Source organism: Gavia stellata, chromosome 7 (genome assembly GCF_030936135.1).
Source record: "Gavia stellata isolate bGavSte3 chromosome 7, bGavSte3.hap2, whole genome shotgun sequence".
Lineage (NCBI taxonomy): Eukaryota > Metazoa > Chordata > Aves > Gaviiformes > Gaviidae > Gavia > Gavia stellata.
The window spans coordinates 5,331,545-5,348,560 of NC_082600.1; positions in this window are offsets into that span (position 1 = coordinate 5,331,545).

The window sequence follows — 17,016 nt, forward strand, 5'->3', positions numbered from 1 at the left end:
GTCTGTGCGTGCTTGTGAAGACGCAGCATGTTTTTGGGAAGGTCTGCCTCCTTGCTGGAAGCGCCTTCAAAACCCATGGTGTCGGGGTAAAGAGTGGGGACAACAGATCACGTTAGTCATGCTCAGTTTGGCAGCTCATGCTCCAGCTAGGATTTCTTCTCTGGAGATCTTGTCTCCTGGGCTTTTCCTCCCACTGCATCCCTGATGCTCTGCTGGGCTCCTTGAGCAGCAGGAGGAGGAGGTGGAGGAGGAGGCGGAGGAGGAGGAGGAGGAAAAGGAGGAGGGCTGTCACACAGTGCTTGCTCCTCTGGGGTTTTTACAGCACCCATGCCTGCTCCCTGAGTTTCCTACCGTGTCCTTCTCCTCTGCAGAAGGATGTCACTCTCCGTGCTGCTGTCCGGTCTCATTCTTCTCCCATTGCTCCTACCTCATTCTTGGAAGAGAAGCCCTACATCTTCCTCAGCTTTAATTCATCCACCTCTCACCATGCAAGACACAAGAGCAACGTTCAGTACATGCACACATCTCTGCTACTTTACAGTCCAGCTTGGGAACTCCATGGCTTCTGGATGTTGCTGAGCGGTTTTGCAAGCAAAATAAATATCATCCCTCCAGGATTCAGGTTGATAGCTTTATTTTAGGCATTTTTCCCAAGGGGGAAATGCATAATCTACCCTTTAATTCTTTGCTGATACCTGTTCTTTCTGAAAAACATTGCTCAGTTGAGTCATGGGGAGAAAAAATACATATAGTTGCAAAGTCAGTTCTCACCGCTTGGGATTTATGTCACAGACAACGTCATTCCATCGGGACGTAGCTGCTGTGAGCAGCTCACCAGGAAGATAGGAAGTTGCATTTATCCTGTTGTGTGCATGCAGACCAGGTATCTTCACGATAAATCCAGTGCCAGTGCCTCACTGGAGGATTTTGTTTCTGTGGTGGGAGGAATCTCATTAACACAAACTTCAGAGGAATTCAGCACTGCCAGCCAGAAGACAAATGCAGCAGTGCTGTCGTCATTTATCAAATGGAGAATGACCTTTGTTATCCATTAGCATGAAATGAAAAGCTTTGGGCTTTAACTTTGTTAAAATGCACATGGCTGTCTTTTTAGATCTCGGAGTCAGCGCATTGCTGAGATTAATCAAATTGTGCATTTTGCTAGTGCTTAAACAGTATTGTTATATAATTCAATCTCTGCGTGATTTCAAGACAGCAGGCAGAAGAATTACACTGAGCCTGGCTGCAAAATCGTCCTGCTGTGGTCAATGGCTGAGGAGGCAGAAGGGGTTTGGAGCCAAGTGCCAACCTAATGTTTTTAAATCGCATCGCTTGGATTCAAGTTACTTTTGGTCAGAATTAAATATGTGTGTCTATAAAGCTGTGCGTGTATGCTTGGGAGAGCTCAACTGAAGGAAATGAGTGCATCTGAGTCCAGTCTGCTACAAAGCTCCCCATGGGAAGAGGGTGTAGGGATGGGGTTTTTTTCTTGTTTTTCACTTTGAAAAATGCTGATGTCCCAAGGAAAGGTGGCCATGCTGAAAAGAGGGGAAGGCATTGCTCTGCTGGTGTTGGCCATCAGAGAGGAACCCACAGAGGAAAACGGGGGTAGCGGGGAGGGGGGTGTCTGTGCCTCCATGCCCCTTCCATCCCAGGGGTGAGTGGGTGGACGGGGCTGGCACACCAGTGCAGAGCCCTTCTAGAAAATCCTCTTTCCACTAGCTATTTAAGCAGGAGGCCTCAGGACATGGGTCACTCCTCTTTGCTCACACCTTGTCTCCAACAGTCATCTACCAACCACACCACATCTTCCCTAGGAGAAGGAATTGGCTGAATGGCCATGTCCAAAGAGTTGCAGTCAACAGTTCAATGTCCAAATGGAGGTCATTTGGTGGTGTCCCTCAAGGGTCCGTATTGGGACCAGTGCTGTTCAATATCTTTATTAATGATATAGGCGGTGGGATTGAGTGCACCCTCAGGAAGTTTTGCAGATGACACCAAGCTGAGAGGTGCAGTTGATACACTTGAGGGAAGGGATGCCACCCAGATGGACCTTGACAGGTTTGAGGAGTGGGCCCACGTGAATCTCCTGAAGTTCAACAAGGCCAAGTGCAAGTCCCTCCACCCGGATTGAGGCCATCCCCAGTATCAGTACAGGCTGGGGGATGAAGGGATGGAAAGCAGCCCTGCGGAGAACGACTTGGGGGTACTGGCGGACAAAGAATTGGACATGAGCCAACAGTGTGCACTAGCAGCCCAAAAAGCCAACTGTATCCTGGGCTGCATCAAAAGAAGCGTGGCCAGCAGGTTGAGGGAGGTGATTCTCCCCCTCTACTCCGCTCTGGTGAGACCCCACCTGGGGTACTGCATCCAGCTCTGGGTTCCTCAGTATGAGAAATACATGGACCTGTTAGAGCAGGTCCAGAGAAGCACCACAAAATGGTCAGGGGGCTGGAACACCTCTCTTACGAGGACAGGCTGAGAGAGTTTGGGTTGTTCAGCCTAGAGAAGAGAAGGCTCCAGGGAGACCTTATTGAGGACTTTCTATACATAAAGGGGGCTTATAAGAAAGACCGAGAGAAACTTTTTACCAAGGTCTGTAGTGATAGGACTAGGGGTAATGGTTTTAAACTAAAAGAGGGTAGATTTAGATTAGATATAAGGGAGAAATTTTTTCTGACAAGGGTGGTGAGATACTGGAACAGGTTGCCTGGAGAAGTTGTGGATGCCCCATCATTGGAAGCGTTGAAGATCATGTTGCTTTGAGCAACCAGATCTAGTGAAAGATGTCTCTGACCATGGCAGGGGAGTTGGAACTAGATGATCTTTAAAGGTCCCTCCCAACCCAAACCATTCTATGATTCTAACACCCCACAGATCTTCCTGAGTTCCTTGGCCACCATCGCATGTAGCCTGCATCCAACGGCTCCTTGTGTATGTCTGGCAGCACTTTCCCTCCCTTTCTCCCCACAAGATCTCCCCTGTTCATTTCTGGTCACAGCAAAGCCCACCTCCACCCTAGCGGTCGTGTGGGCTGATAATTTGGGACCATCTGTGGCCTGGACAACTCTTGGTGTTCTCACACCAGATGAGTCTATTTTTCTGCATAACCTCTCCAGTATTTCTATTTTCCTGGAAATCCATAAGGTGAAGACACTTCTGCCGAGCATCGCAGGTAGGGCACTGAGATGGTGGCTGAAACCTTCTCATTTTCACTCAGGAGCTACACCCAACTCTTCATCCCTGGGTTTTCAGCCATTCCTGCTCCCCAGGAAGTTGGTTCCTGCCATACAGCCAAGTCCCCTTCCCAGCTGACTTGAGCAAAGGCAGAACAGGCTTGGAGCAAACAAAACAAACCTACAAAGTCCATGCAGCTGTGGGCATTAGGTCTGGTGAAATCAGTCTGATGTCTCACCTTACAGGCTTCTCCACGTGCTGGAACTGCAAAACTACGATTGGGTCTCTGGTTAGAAAAACTACCGTGTTTATAGGTTGTAACTCAACTTGTATTTATTTCAGTGCAGGTCTGTGCAGACGCTTTATGTAAGCCTAAAAAGTTCTCTTTTCTTCTGCTTAATGTATCTGCTTATTTACAAACATAAATTAAATCTAGTTTAGAGTATATGATGTAACACGGTCTTGTATTAAATTAATGGCAAGCTTTGTGTTCCAGCTGGTGTAGCTCAGCTTGCAGATAAGATCATAATACCTTTGCATACAGATAAGCCCAGAAGCAAACATATATATACTTGTAGCTTCAATGCAAAAAGCAAGAAAAAGAATGACCATGAGTGCTGGAGCCTTGTAAATCAACTGAGCACCATCGGCTGGTCTGACAATAGCCGGATAAAGAGCGGCCGATACCTCAGTGGAAATCAATCTGATAATGGACAGGTTTCCTTGTCTGTTCCCAGAGTTAATGCAAGTCTCTGCAAGAGGGAGGATCTAAAACGATTAGCTAGAAATACATCCTTGTTTGAGAAGGGTCTTTGGGAAGTGTCTCTTTACCTAAAGTTATGTGAACCTCCAGTCTGCCGGTGACATCGATGCAAATCACCACTAAAGGTGGACTCAATCCTGGATTTTTGTTATATCAGATATCATGGATATTGGTATATAGGATGTGACTTTTATTTCTGGGTGCTTATAATAAGGAGGTTTGGCTCATTCGATTACAAATCCGTATGTTAAAGTAATTCCAAGTGTGGACTGTGAATACCTGGAGGAGCTGCGTGGCACCGGATCCGGCATCTCGCTCAGGCCTGGCTTTCCCCTGGGAATGCCTCTGCTCTGAGAAACCGAGCTAGGAGGCTTGAATGTGGAACAAGTGACTAAATATTGACTCAGAAAAAACAAAGGTCCCATTTAGATGTAAATGGAAAAGGGGGGGTGGGGTGGAGAAGGAGGAAGGAAACAGAAATACATAAAATAAGAGTCTACAAGCAGAATTATCTCGTTGCAGAATCCATTTACCAGACTTCCCTTGGTGAGTTATCGGCAACACTCCACATATTTGTGCAGCCGAATAGCTGCAAGGCACGAGTACATTCTCCAGTAGCAAATAATTCCCTTTCCTGATAACATCTTCAGCGGGGCTTGGCTGCAACGTGCAAGCGCAATGGCAAAGATTTTGCTCTGAAGGGGGGGGGGGGACACACCCAGTGTGCTATTCATCAGGCAGCTCAAATTCAAAGCAAAAGCAATATATGCACCCAGGAGGGGAGGCTTTCAAAGGCACCAAGGTTTTCCTGTGGGAGATGGGCACATCGGTGGCTGAGGGACCTTTAAGCACCTGCATTCACCCTTTCTACATAGTCTGCATTCAAACAGTGAAGATGATAACCAAGAGGTGATGGGAGTGTTTAGGTTCTTAGCGGGATGGTGCCTGGGTACCAGCTCCAGACACAGCAAAGGTTTGGGTGCAGAGAGGGCTTGGGAAGAGATACAGGGCAAGAAAATAGACTTTTTTCATCTTTCTTCCTGGCTGTGTTGTGGATCTGGGCTGCTCATAGAGTCCTCTAACAATATAAGCGTTTGGACCTGAGATGTGTCAAGTGTTGGTGCTGCCAGAGCCAGGTCCGGATACTGGACCCACCCAGGACCCACCAAGTCCAGCCTCACCCAGCTCACCCCAGCCAGGCCTGTCCACTCTCTCCATTGCTGACTTCGACTACCTGCAAGCAGAGTGTAGCCGTATAGACAATTAAATGAATGCGCTCCACTGCAGATATGAGCATGGACATCAGCACTGGGCTGCTTCTGAGTTACAGCAATGGGAAGACCTGACGGGGAAACCCTGCGAATTTGACAGAGTATTTTCTCCTTTGCCAGTAACACAAGATGCACCTTGGTGTGAAGTGTCAACACTTCAGCATTTGCAAAACAGGGTCTGTCAGACCTCTCTGCACAAACGCTAATTGCTTATACGTGGTGAGGCTGCGCAGCCCACAGACCCAGATGATTCTGGCCCTGGCCCAGCTCCTCTGTGACCGTCCCATCTTTGAAAGACAGGTTGTCCATCGCTGCCACCCATCTGCCTTACTTTGGCTGGGGAGTTGTCAGCCCCGGGTCTAAGAGTGTGTGGCTCCAGGAAAGGCTCCAGCAAGTTGGAGTAGGTCAGATCTGGAAAGGTGGAGTTCACCTGTCTCCCCAGCCAGCAGAATGAGTGCTCAGAATGTGACGAATTAGGTTAAAACAATGTAATATCCATTGGTTCAGGTTTGTATTTCTCTTCTGCTGATGTCATTAACAGTAACTGGCCAAGACAAAGTGGAGCACTTGGAGAGAAGGGTAACTGTGCTTTCAAGGTCAATGGGTTTTCTGAGCTCCAGCAGGATGTAAAAACATGAAGGGTCAAAAGTCAAATCTCTGCTACAAAGCCCTGAGCCCACATGGCAAAGTCGTGCCATTAGCAGGAGCTCCTCAGCTGCTGCCTATGACAGTCCAAGTGTTTGCATCAAGGCGTCAACCCTTGCAGGGATGTGATTGCCCATGTTGGTTTGGCTGCAGATGCGAGGGGTGACGTGTCCTACGCTCACCCGGCACAAACACTCCTTTTTTCTCTTTTTTTGCTATTTGCTGGGAAAATGGGGGCGAGTGCGAGAGTCTGTCATCTGTGTGCACGGATTCAGCCGCTGCTTCGCGCTGGAGGCACCAAGACACAAGAAAAATCGGTGTCAGAGCTCAGCCAAGGGACCCTGCTCCCAGCAAGCGCTGTTTATTCCCATCTTGAGTTTTCCTGCAGATGAAGAGCATGTTATCCTTGGAGGCACAACCCAGAGCTGTGCTTGCAAATTGAAATCTTGGGTCCCGCACACTTGCTGGGAAGTGGCACATCGGTGGTGAACACTTGCAGCATGCCGTGCTTCACAGGGGCACATCTGCAGGGGCGTTGCTGCTTGCAAGGGTCTCTTGCTCCACAGCAGGGGAAAATGTGATTTTCCTGTGTTTTTTTTTTTTAGTGGAAGGCTTTACAGGCTGGGATTTGGAAGCTTTCCCAGGTTTTGCAAATAAAACTGTGAGTCTGTCTGTGGCGCGTTGGAAGAGGAATCTCAGGAACGTGGGAGCGTTCTCCCCGGAGCCGCTCTGGAGTTTCTCCTCTTGCTGCCTTGAAATACTCCTAAGGCGGTGGTTGTTCTGCACATCTCTGTGTACTGGAAACAAAGGACAAGTGGGACCTGACAGCAGTCTTGTTCGAAATAGGCCAAAAAAAATTGCAACTGCCCTGCAGTTGCAGAACAAAAAGAAGGAAATATCAAGTTCATATTCTACACAGTGAGTGTAGGGCAGAATTAATACCAGCAGCGATCCCTGCTTCAGTCATTGCAGTTTGTAAAAGACCTCAGTGCATCCTTGCGTCCTGTTTTTAATGTCACCACGCAACAGAGACTGTCTATCCGGGCAGCTAACCAGCTTCCTAACTCTAATGGGACTTGAGCAAGTCAAGAGATATTTAATGAACTGAGATAAAAGGCTATAGCTGTCTCCTAGGCTGTATATATTAAAATGAGAGATGTTCCTTTCTTGTTGTTCCCCATCTACACGAAGGATATGATGACTAATCATAAAGTTTTACAGAACGAAAGCTTACGGGCATTGTATTCCCTATTTTGTGAGTTAGGAATTGTGGCCAGTTCAGGAATGTGATGAACCCTGAAAAGAAGAAATTTTATCTTCTTAACCAAGGACTGGAGCCGCACAGTACCACTGGTGGGATAATCTATTTCCTCCAGGCTGCTGCCTTAAAAAAGTCAAGAAGTTAAAGGGATTTGAGCAAAAATAGAAAACGACATCCTGGATGACGAGGGAAGGCTTCACATCCGGCGGGGAGCTGGGAAAGGCAGGAAGGCACCAGGCAAAACCCAGCACCGGCAGGGAGCCCGGATCACAGGGCGACCTCCAGGCTAGGATGGGAGGAGGGCAAAGAAGCCCTGTGGAAAGTCAAAAATCCACCCTGGCCCTTTTTCTGAGAGGACACGGGGGTTATTTCTGCTTGTTCTTGCTACTCTGGCATGCACATGGGGTCAAAATGAGATGGGGGCCAGGGCTTGGGCTGCCTCTCGGGGCTCACGGGGTGGAAGTGGCGGGTGAAGCACCTTCTGCTTCCCACAGCAGCACTGGCATGCACGGCAAAACCCCTGATATATTGCACCTGGGCCTCCTCGGCAAACAGGAGCTCTTGAAATTTCCTCTCGAGTAGCAGGGGATGGGCAACATCAGCAACCCTGGGATGGAGATGTGGGGCCATGGTGAGCTGAGCGGTGGCATTTTTCCAGGGCTCGGTGCTGAAATATCGTCTCGGTATAATTGAGTGAAGAAGACTCCGTCTGTCCTCTAACAGCAAATTAAACACAACTTTGTGGGCTTGGTGGTTTGCTGCCAAGTGCCAATACAGCTCCATATTAATGGCTTATGACAGGATTATTCTCCCTGTTTTTGGCAGGAAGGAGCTCTTTGGCCTTAATCCTACTTGTGGCTAAAGGAAGAAACCCAGCACGTCCCCCGTATTTACCAACGGCCTAACTCTTCACTCCCAAATATCGCTTAAACCCCAAATTTTCAGAGATGAACAGAGTAGAGCCACCCTGCATCAATCCAAAAACACTGCAGGGCGATGGAGAGAGGCGGGGACCCTTCATACGTGTCCCAGCCGCTGAGCTCAGGCTTCCCCATGAACACGGATTCCCCTGAGTGACCATGGGCACCCATCCTCCCCCAGAAAATAGAATATAAGCTGTCAGGTTGTTAAACCAAGGGCTCTTCAAAAATTTGTTTATACCTGTAGCGAGCTCAGCATTTAAATGCCTTAAAGGGGAAAAAAAAAAGAAAAAAAGCATAGGGCTGGAAATAGAAAAGCAAAAGGGATTTGAAGCAATAGGTTTAGAAGAACAAAGTACTCAGCACACAACCAAGTCAAAACCTCTTTGGGGGGCATCTGGATGAAGGCTCCCACAGCATTAATCCTTTTTAAATATTACAGACTCCAGCCAGGGACCTCCGTGGTCACAGAGAATATATTTAAATGAAAATCTCCAAATTACACAGGTAAGGTAGTTTCGTGGGAAGCCCAGGATCCCACCCTTTCCCTGTGCTTGCAGCGATGAGGAATCGGCCAGAGAGGCTTCAAGGGCTTGATTTGGGGAAAAGCTGAGTTGCCAGCGCTAGCAACTGAGCTTTCCTCAAGTTGTGAACTGGCAGCATCGCTGGAAAGAAAAGCAGGGGTTTTGCCCAAGAAGGAATTTTCAAAATTTGTCCCTAATTGTCGAAGTTTTGCCTGGGTATGTCAGACTTTGCTGGTTTCTGTGTGGGCAGCAGGCTGGGCTGGCGCTGGAGGCTTTTGGACCAGCCAGTGCTGGGGGGGGGACACAACAAAGCTACATGTGTGCAAACCACCAAAACCTCCAGGAAAAATGGGGACAGCCTTGAATTTTTATAAGGAGATCAGCACAGCCGTTGCTTTGTGCTTCCCACGGACCTGCGGACAATGTCCCTTCTCACTGTTACACATTTGCAAAGAGGAGGAGGAGAAAAAAAAGGTCAAACTTTGTCTCCTTTGCCCTGACCATGCCAGCCATGCCCTGTGGGCACAGAGGAGGTGATGGGGTGGCCGGGGTGGAGGTGACACCCCGCAGCACCGAGCTCCCGTCGGTGCATCCGTCAGTGCTGCGCAGAGCGGATGCGAATTTTGGAAGGCAGAAGTGTTCATCTCGACTTCATGCTGGAAACTTCATGGAGTAACCAGGAGTTAAAGCATGAATAAATAATGACAGGGGAAAAAAAAGAAGCCCAAAGCCCCCAAGATACTTGAATCTGCTTTAAAGATCTCATGCAGCATGAAACAGAGATGTCTGCACTTTTTCTGCGTTCCCTTATCTTACCAAAAACACAGAGGGGCATTTACCCACATGCACACAAATATTTCTGAGAGGATCCAGGCAAACGCACACTAAAATATTTAAACGTAGGACCACGCTCAGTCAATGACCTTTGCATAATTAGAAACTCTTTCTGTTTCTGATCATGGAAATGGCCCATGGCTTCTGCCTTTGTTTTGCTTGCTGTAGTCTCCATATGCTCCATTTGCATCCTGAAATTATCGATCGGCTGCGTGTCGCAAATATAAAGATTTATAAGCAGTGATGGCAGGGTTGGGGGTCCCAGGTGGTGGACTTGCAGGTCACCGAGGTTTTGGCTGCTGCAGATGGGACAAGCAGAGGGTTTGGCTGTGCAGGGCCTCACTAATGAGTTGCAAGTTGGGCCAGTTCTTGAAGGAGGAGGCTTCCTATGGCTCTGTTCCCATCTGTTCCCAAAAATCAGGCTAACAAAACACAGAATAACTCCCCGCTCGCACACAGGGCTGTCACAGCCTGCTCTTCCTCGTAAAGATGTCGGCGTGTTCCAACCGTCGGCTTCATCACGTGCCTGGAAATCTGTGGGTTTAACAGCCCGCGGAGAAGAAAATGGCACGTGTCTCTTTTTCCCAGAGCCCATTTGGGATGCTCGTCTTATAATCAGCTTGGCAGGGGGCTGTAGATGTGGCCCCAGGGCCACCCTGCACTGCTTTCACCCTTTGGAGAATCAGAGTTGTAAGACCCTATCCTTCACCTATTAAGTCAATGAGATTTTCCCATAAGCTCTATGGATCCTTACTATCCAGATGTGGATTTATAGGGCTGCTTTTGCTTTCCTGGACGCTTCGATTTGACAAAAACATCTGCAATGGGGAGTCCTTCATTCCAGAAGGCAGATGGCAATTTTTATTAGCAAGTGGTTTCCTGTTCTTTCTGTTCCTTCAATAACCTATTTTCTGTTGCTGTAGCTGGATGTGTGCTGTATATACCATTGCTAACACTTAGCAATGAATTCATGTTGATTTTCTTTCAGCTCAAAGGCTTTTTTTTATTTATCTTCTGTCTCTTAATGGCAACAGCAGGTATATGTGTGCTTTTTTTGAAAAAAAACCCAAGTCTCGCAACCTTTGCATAGCTTCTTCTAGTGTTTCCATACAAAATCCTCCCTAATTTAACATAACTAGTAAATCTCAGCAACACATAACAGTGCCTTTTCCCCGTTCAAAAGGTGAGGAGCTCTCAACCTCTTCCAAGATAACTCGGCTCCTTTGTTAAGGAAAGGCATTATCTGATGAGGTACGAGGCATCTTCATCTCCTAACGATTCCAGCGAAAGCCAGTAGCGATCAGGGGGCTACCAGAATTGCATTTCTCAGCCATTACCTTATTGCTGTGAAATACAGTTTCGGCCATCCATCTGCTAAAGAGCCCATGATAATGACAACCTGACCAGTGTCTCGGCCGATCCTGACAACAGTGAGCCTTTCAGCTTACAGAACTAACGACTTACTAATTGCCCATACTGAGCAGGCGTAGGAGAAGCGACCATCTATATCCGTCTGTGAAGCGAACGCTCCCGTGGGAGGAAGGCAGCGCTCGGGGTTTCGAGAGCTGCAGTTGCACGGTGACTTAACAGGATGTCGCGGGACGTTGTTCTTTTTGCTGCATCTTTCTGACATCTGCGCCCGGCTGGTGGTTGGGTTTTTTGGTAGGGTGTTTGGTTTTTCTTTTTTTTTCTTTTTTTTTTTGTTGTTGTTCTCACGCTCAGATTTCAAGGTTTCAGGGGCAGCGACAGCCTTTTTTCTGAGTTTATCCATCGCCTGGCTGAAGGCAGCCTGGAAGCCTGCCAGGAGCACCTGGCAATGCACTTAGTAAATTATAGTAATGAAAAAAATGTCAAATGCTAGGAGGTAGTTATAAGGCTTTACTGATGTATATACTTTGAGGGCCAAATGTTGCTTTTAACATATTCAGATATGACCCAGCCCTCTTCAACAAGATACAGAGGAGCAAACGGATTAATTGTTAGGTCTTACTGCCCGAGAAGTCTGAACTCCCAAGTAGTTATTAACCACAGATCCTATAGTACTTAGCAAAACGGTGTTTTTCTTCTCTTCTAAAATCATACGCACGTATCAGTGCTGCAAAGATTGAATAGGCAGTCCTGAGGAGTTTGGGGAGAGGAGGTGATGGGCCCCCGCCAGCTCAGTGCTTTTGGCCGCGGAGCTGAATCCTGCTTGGGAAGAGCACGGGCTGGATCGCGCTGGAGATGTGGAGGATGTTTCTGTAACTCGCTGATTATCTGCTGGCTGAATGGGAGCCAGGGGACCATCTTTCATTTCTAATATGCAATAATTTCTAAAATGCATTTCATTCTTTGTAGCAGAAAGATGTGAAAATGATGTTTAATTTTAAGTGGCTTTGTGGGTGTTCGCGCTTTGCTGGTGGGTGAAATACTTTGGTGCCTGCGAATTGGGAAAGTTTTGGGTCTGAGGTTCACGGTGCTGCCATAGCGGAGCTCCCGTCATCCCGACGCTCCTTGAGCATCCCCTGAAAAGCGGATTCTTTGGTTAATAAAAAATGCTTGTGTGATACCAGCAGCTAGATGAGGCTTTCAGCACACGCAGGGATCGGTGCAATTAGCTGGCAAGCCTTTCACACGCGGGCTGGTGCAGAGTAAACCAGAGCCAGGCTGAGACCGCGCACCCGAGCTTTGCCAGAGCTTCAGCCCTTGAAAAGCAGAGCTCCTCTCCTACCTTATATCCTGCAATGATTTGGGTGTTCTCATTATGTTCGATGGGGGAACTCTGGTTGATTTATGGGATGGCTGAATATCTCTTTGTGGATGGGGACCCAAACATCTGCTCTCGAAGCTGCTCTCCTGGGGGATGGGGAGTATCATTGCCAGGGATGGTTCCCGTAGTAGGATAATGTGGTCCAAGCCTGGGGAACCAGTCTCACCAGCTTTGTCTGCTGGGATGAAGGCCAGAGTAGCAGAATTTCCCCTAAATTAGGTATAAGTAAATTATAGCGAAACTGTCCCCATCCTCTACCTCCCACCACTGGGTTAGTGTTAACTTTTGAATGGAGACAAAATTTAAAAGGAAAAAGGGGCAACATCTTGGAGAGAGAAACTCCATTCCCAAATGAGCAATGGGGGCAGGAGAGAGCATCCTACAATGAGGGATGCGGTGATTTGAGAGGGGACTTGGCTCTGGGCTGCAGGTCCTCTGCAGGCATTAGAGCTGCAGATGGACCCAGAACCTCCCAGGGAGAGGGCAGGAAAGGTGAGGCTGAGATTTGAGTTGCCAGTGCTTCTGATTTTGGCAGACACATACAAAATGTTTATTCCCCCTTAGCTACCACAAGTCCTTCAGGAAAGAAGCTGCGAAGAGAGTGCACGGCGCCGGTGCTCCAGGGAAGATGGGGCACAGGGCAGAGAGCTGGCTCTGCCCCATAGGAAAAGGGATCCAGACCATCCACCCAGAATAACCCGTATCACTGGAAAAGACGTACAGAAGCTTCTTGGCACATCGTATTTGTCTTTTAGACTTAGGCTGATCTCTGAGTTGATCTTTCAAGAGAAGGACCTATAGTGACTGTAAAACCGCAGGAAGTCTTTCTTGAATGATAATAGCTCAATTAGAGCCAGTCATTAGACAGATATGGCTAAGGTCATCTTCTCTTATGTACTTTACTGGGACATTTTCTTGCTGGGTCCTTCTATGACTCTTTGCAGTCAGCTTAAAATTTTTGGCTTCTCAGCAAACCTTCCCGTTGCGAGTCAGCTGCCTGGCCAGGGCCCCACAGCACCGCCACAAAACCCTGGCAACAGCCTCTCCCCACAGCGAAAATGAGAACCTATTTCTAGCCTTTGCTTTCTCTTGTAGGCAGCTGCTAATCCATGAAGCCCTTTCTTTATCTCGTGCTACTTTTATTGCTCTTACGGTGGCAAAGCTTTCACGAAACCCAGGTAAGCGATACACATTCAGTCACCTTCATCATATTCGTTGAGCGCTTCAAAGAATGTGAATGCATTATAAACTTTGACTTCCTTCTGCAAAAGCCCCTTGTTGCCCTTTCCCCGGTGTATCAGATCTGCCAAATGCATCCCTATGTATCCACATTTACCTATAATTTATTGTATTTCCTTCTCATTTGCCTAGTGCAGGTCAGACCGATGAGGCCACAGCTCTTAAGCTTGCCTCTTCAGAAAGCGGTGTCAAGTTTGCCATTTCTCATCTGCTGTGGACAAATACTGTTAATTATTCATGCAATTATATTTTAATCTCTTTAGAAGCCTTGAGCCAGTGACACCTCACCCCGGTCATTTGCTCCTCTCTCAATTTACCTGTTTATTCCAAAATCTCGGTTGGTGACACTTGTATTTAAGCAGCTCATCAGACCCATTCCAGATAAAGAGGGTTTTGCTGTGGGAGTCTCCAGCCCCCCCCACTCCCACTGCAGGCACATGGGGGGCTCATTTACCCAACCCACCAGGGTTTTATTTCACCCAAGACTTCTTTCACACTTCTGCTGCTTGCCGGCCCCAGCGAGTCCCTGGTAGACTTTCTGTCTCTGCTATGTTTTCACGTGTGTTTTTATGCCTCTGGCAAACTGCTCTGCAATATCTTTTTCACTTGCCTTATTGTGGTTTTATATTTGCCAGCATTTATGCTATATTCAATTTTCCTCATTTAGACGGAGCTTTTTGATGGCTATCTTTTTTGTTCCTAATAGCCTCTTCTCTCTGCTACTTAACTTCTCTGCTTTTAAAAAATCCTTTAGGGTCTTTATTAAGAAGTGTTACATGTTAAGCTGGAGCCTGTAACGTATCTTCAAGCTGCTGCCATGATACTTGAAAGTATTTTATCCTTTTAGCTCTTCCATTTATTTTTTGATGTAATTCCCCTTTCTAAATTTTAGGTGTTACTCTGAATCAAGACCATTACATGGCATGGTGGAAAATGAAGACAATAGCAGTTCCAAAGCACACAGACAGCTTCCCAAATGTTGTAAAAAAAAAAGCAAATCTATTTTAGCCCATTCTATGTTAGGTAGTGAACCCCTGAAACACAGGACTGAAAGGGTCCCTAAAACATGCTAAGCTCACTGCATCATTATGAGCGATCACATCGTATTTTTCCTGTAGTATATTTATCAAACCTAATTTTAAAACATTTACAGCTCACTCTTCTGCTGCTTCCACTTGGTGGTGGCTTCTCAAGAGCCTCAGTCACCTGCGAGCTGGGGACTTTCCAGCCCGAGAGGTTTGCACCCACCCAGGCGATGCCTGCTTGATCCTAATCTTGGAGCTGACCAGTTTTTCTCCTTTCCTGGGGTTTATTCCCCACCCTGGAGCACCAAAGCCAGGCTGCTGCCACCCCAGCGATCAACTTTCCCAACCCCGACCATCCACCCTGATGGCTGAACATAAACCTGGTCCCGCTCCTGGAAACCTTTCTATTAATGGCAATAAGATAGGGCTGGGAATGGAAACCTTTATCCCTATTGATGCGCCGATCCCATGTACCGTGAGCTTCACGTGCGGTGTAAGCCCCAGGCACGATGCGAGGGCTATTTACATCTCTCAATACTTTCTCTATAGTTCAAGCCCGGTCCCTAAGCCGTGATTTATAAAAGCGCTGAAGTACTTACTCAGAGTCCAGCACATCTGTAAGCACTTTGCTGAATTAGAGCCTTATTAATCTTCCTGTATTTAAAATAACTTTTTATTATATTTTAAAAATAAATGGGCATGTACTATTTCTTCATGTTTGGGATTTTTTTTGAACATTGATTTTAATGCTCTTCTGGCTTGGCTGGATATCCCTCCTTCCAGCCAAGCAGCTGCTCGTGCTAAACCTGGGAGCAAACTCCCTCTCGCAGCGCCGATGCCGCCGGGAAGGAGCTCCAAGTTATCCGCGATTCCCACTTCCAGGGGGAAAACAACCGAACCTCCCCGAGGAGCCATGCCGAGCCATCCCGAATCCGAGACTGCAAGGCATTTTGAGTTGAAAAATAATGGAATGCAGCTGTGGGTACATTTGTCAATTATTTCAATGGATTTGGGCAAAAATGCCAGCCAAGCGTTGCTTGCACCAGTTGCAAAAGGAATTTTTGGAGCTGGAGGAAAGAGCGGTGCTGGGATTCAGGGCTGCGATCTGTGCGGGACAGGGAGCCATGCAACGTACAGCAAAGCTGCTCCCTGCTCCTGGCTCTGCTTCGTTAGTCAAAAATTTAAAAATTAAAAAAATTAAAAACAGGTTTCCAGTGCTGGGAGCAGTAAGGGCCTTGGAAGTTGCAATGAGAAAACTCAGGTTTTGGGAAGAAAGCCGCAGTGAGCCTTAAAACACAGTTTGTGGGGCTGGGGCTGAGCCTCCCTCTTCGCTTGCCAGCCTAAAATACCCGGTGGGGAGATGCAGAATGAAGAGACTGGGCATGTACAGATGAAGCATGTTTCCAAGGAAAAAAAAAAAATGCATGAACCCAAGTGGCAGGGGTTATCTCGCTGTCTCCCGTCACGGGTACACGGCGGGAGGGTGCCTCCCCACCCCAGCACAGCTCATCCGCCTCTTACGAATGCATCAGGTGCAAATATTCCCCCATCAATCCCGCTGGGCTCTTTTTTCCCAGGCCTGTGCATTTATTTTTTCAGCCATGCAAACCAGTGCATTTTCTGTATCTAATAATTTTTTGCATTTCTGTCTTTAAATACAGCAAATGCGCTGGTTTGCATGCTGAAAAAAACCGTGCAGGCTTGGGAAAAGGGTGCAGAACCTTGCAGTTAGGAGCCCCATGTGCAAGGCTCTGCGCAACTTTTCCCTGTTCTCCAAAAAGCGTAGCGTGAGAAAGTGGGAAAAAGGGGCAAAATGAGATCTTCAGGGTCCTTCCTCGTCCCTCCATCCCCACGTGGGGCTGGGGGAGCAGCAGAAGATGCTGTAAATCCAGCCACGTTAATGGGAGGTTTGACTTACGGGAAGCCCGGCCGAGCCGAGCTGTTCGGGAGGGTTTTTTTGGAAGAGTGTTGAAGTTAGTTTATGCCGTGCGAAAGCCAAGCTGCCGCGAAGGTCTTGCTTTCGGGGGGAGAAATGGGAGAAGTTGAAGAGGATGCAGCCAGGAGGTTTGTTTTTCACACTGTTTTTTGGGGCCGTATTTGTTTTCTTTGACAGTGACTTACAGCCCGGCTTTCTTTTCTATTTTGTTAGGGCAATAAAGAAGATAAATCTGTAATAATTCAGCTCTCTGTCTTTAATAAAATCTTGTCTTCTTCACACAGCCCCTGGGAAGATCTCCATTTTGCAGCCCTGCGAGATTGGCTGGGTTTTTCCATTTCACCTCTTCACCAGAAACGACAGAAAAATAACATTACCGGGAAAATTAATAGCTAAATACAATTTCAGGCAGAGGGAAAGCTTTCGGCAAGAGGAGCAGGACTCGATCCTGAGTCTGACAGCGCCGGCCCGGGGGATGCTTTTCGGCGAAGGCCAGGAGCAGCGTGGCGGCCGCTGCAATTACTTTTGTCTCGGTTAACGGGCTCCTGGGTTGGAGACCTCAAATAGCGGCTAATGAGAGTTTCCAGCCTCGACGCGGATCGATGTCGAGCTAATTTTTTGTTGGTTTTACGCTCGCGTCGGGTACGGAGGAGAAAGGAAATTAAGCTCCGA